This window comes from Nanorana parkeri, unplaced genomic scaffold, assembly GCF_000935625.1.
Source record: "Nanorana parkeri isolate BGI_ZX_2015 unplaced genomic scaffold, ASM93562v1 scaffold3106, whole genome shotgun sequence".
Classification (NCBI taxonomy): Eukaryota; Metazoa; Chordata; class Amphibia; order Anura; family Dicroglossidae; genus Nanorana; species Nanorana parkeri.
In genome coordinates this window covers 3,768-6,673 of record NW_017309374.1, presented here as the reverse complement: position 1 = coordinate 6,673, position 2,906 = coordinate 3,768, and the positions used below count along the sequence as shown (strand labels likewise).

Sequence of the window (2,906 nt, the reverse complement as noted above, 5' to 3'; positions counted from 1 at the left end):
AGGGACCCTTCATCAGGGCAACAATGTAACACTGGTAACAATGGTGTGTTACATTGTTGCCCTGATGAAGGGTCCCTACGTGGCCCCCGAAACATCGGTTATAATTATTGCAACATGTATGACGATCTGTCCGATTAAATGGACTTTATCGTTTGAAATCTTTTGCTGAGTGCTGGTGATTGCTATTCATTTACTGTTTGATGTGCACGGCGCCATCCGTGAGTATCACTACAAGCACCATTATTGTGATTTTGGCCAGAGACAATGCAAGGAGTGCAGGGGGACATATTGGACTTTAACATTTTTTCAAAAGACACATTTTAACCCCTTCATGACGGATCTTGTTTTTCTTTTCTGTTCGTAAATGACTGACGCACTTTTAACATTTGTGCTGTGTGATTCTTCCATGTCAGTAATATACTTTCTTACAAAGTGCACCCACACATATTATATATTACTTTTTAGAGGACAGATAGGGCTATATATTTATATCACATATGTGTGTCTAACGCATCATAAAATATACAAAAGAGGAAAAACGTAAAGAAAACACTTCTTCCCCAGTTTTGATTTGTAGTATTTTTTACAAAAACAGCACAGCTAAAAAAAATACAATAAATCCATCAAAAGCGAACAGGATCTTAAAAGATAAAAGCAGATATTTCTATAATGTGAAAAGTATCACTTTCCAAACTTGGATAGGACTTCTCTTGTAGGTGATTCCTCCAGTGTCCAATAAAATGTACCTTTTGGATGCAGTGTTCCTCACATTCAGAGCATTGAAACTGCTTTTTCTCAATTGTGGATCTTCTGGTGCCGAATAAGACTATTTTTTTGTGTGAAGCTCTTGTCACATTCTAAGCATTGAAATGGTTTCTCTCCAGTGTGAGTCCTCCAGTGAACCCTAAGATCAGATTTGGTGGTGAAACATTTGTCACATTCTGAACACCTGCATGGTTTATCTCCTGTGTGGATCATCTGATGATTAATAAGACTTTCCTTCCGTGTGAAACACTTTCCACATTCTGAACATTTAACTGGTTTCTCTCCAGTGTGAGCACTCTGGTGAACAATAAGACGTCTCTTTTCTGTGAAGCACTTTCCACATTCTGAACATGTATATGGCTTTTCTCCAGTGTGAATGTTTTGGTGTTGAATAAGTGTGGCCTTTCTTGTGAAACACTTGTCACATTCTGAGCACTCATATGGCTTCTCTCCTGTGTGAATCATCTGGTGTTCCGTAAGATTTAGCTTTCTTGTGAAGCACTTGTCACATTCTGAACATTTAAATGGTTTCTCTCCCGTGTGAATCATCTGGTGAGTAGCAAGTTTTTGCTTTTGTGTGAAGCACTTTCCACATTCTGAACATTGAAATGGCTTCTCTCCAGTGTGAGTCCTCTGGTGTTGAGTAAGACGTTTCCTAAGTGAAAAGCACTTGTCACATTCTGAACATTTAAATGGTTTCTCTCCTGTGTGAATCTTCTGATGTCCAGTAAGACTGCTCTTATTTGTGAAACACTTGTCACATTCTGAGCACTCAAATATCTTCTCTCCGTTGTGACTCCTCTGGTGTTGAGTAAAATGTGAATTTTCAAATGGTTTCTCTTCATCGTGAATTTTCTGGTGAACTGTTAGAAATGACTTTTAAGTTAAACTTTGCTCACACTCTGAGAACTCATATAAATTGTCTCCCCTGGGATCCATCATGTGCTGAAGAACGCCAACTTAGCAGTACTTTGTTATCAGAGTGCTTCAATCCAATATTCAAAAATTAAGGTGGATCCCTAAAAAAAAATTAAATTAATTATTATAGAAGTTACAGGATATTGACAACAGATAAAGACAAAATCAAGAACTTTACACATTTTGGAGTTTAACATCAGAATTGAATGTCTTCAGATAGTTTGCAATTCAATCAATTAGTTTTTTGTTCATTGAATACACAGTAAATATAAACATTAATAACTGAATACAGGTTTGTCTTCTCTGAGTGGAGAATCGTTTTACTGCACTCAATGAAGTATCTGTGACGCCAAGCCTCCAAATAGGAATGGTGGCATACTACAACCATTTCCCTTTAGGTGTCCAGCGACAATAGCAAAACTCTGTAGATGCGGCTGTGTCTGTATAAATGACTTCCCTCTATGGAAGCCTTAATCTCCCTGCGGTAATCCCGAGTATGGCTCAGGGTTAATTTTCAGTACCAATAGCAGTAACCCCGAGCCACACTCGGTATTACACAAAAGTGTCACTTACCTTGGCTTACGAGCCTGCAGTGTCTTCTGATGTGTGCGCACGGCCGATGCCTGCATCCGTCTTTCAGTTTAGTTTTCGTTGTCACATGAAAACATGCAATATGCACAGAATACAATGTAATCTGCTATGATTACATTACTGTATCAAACCATTTCACTTCAGTTTTGTCCCTACAGCTTTGTCCAGTGCCCTGCCTGCACTTTGTGTTCTTTTACTGTTCTTTCTGCCTGGAAACGTGACAACGTCCATGGCATCCAAAAAGCGTCCCTTTAGGTCAAAAGCGGTTTTAGACCAGCTAGAAAAAAAGCGATAGTGATTTAGAATCACTTGCAGAATTGAGCGATAGCGATTCGTGGGGAAATTAATCATCAGACACTGAAAGTGACGACAGCGACGCTTCTGCGACCGAGCTCAGTGATGTGCGAACTTGGTGCTCTATTGACCGTGGTACGAATCACGCAGAGCCCCCAGAATTCCCATTTACTGGACCATATAAAAAAAAATTATTATTATTTTTAAAAAACAATGTACCGCTTTGGCATGCAAAAATACTGCATAATCAGACCGCCAGGGAGGTTAATGGACATTTCCACCTTTGTAAGTGAATTTGAGTTTTTGGTGGTAATGGGGAGGTGTAGGGGGATGTATAT

General features: G+C 39.2%; 1 pseudogene; it reads right to left on the bottom strand.

The window, feature by feature from the left end:
* Nucleotides 1-1,628, bottom strand: part of LOC108802776 — a 32,365-nt pseudogene extending 30,737 nt beyond the window's left edge.
* Nucleotides 1,629-2,906: the final 1,278 nt, after the last annotated feature.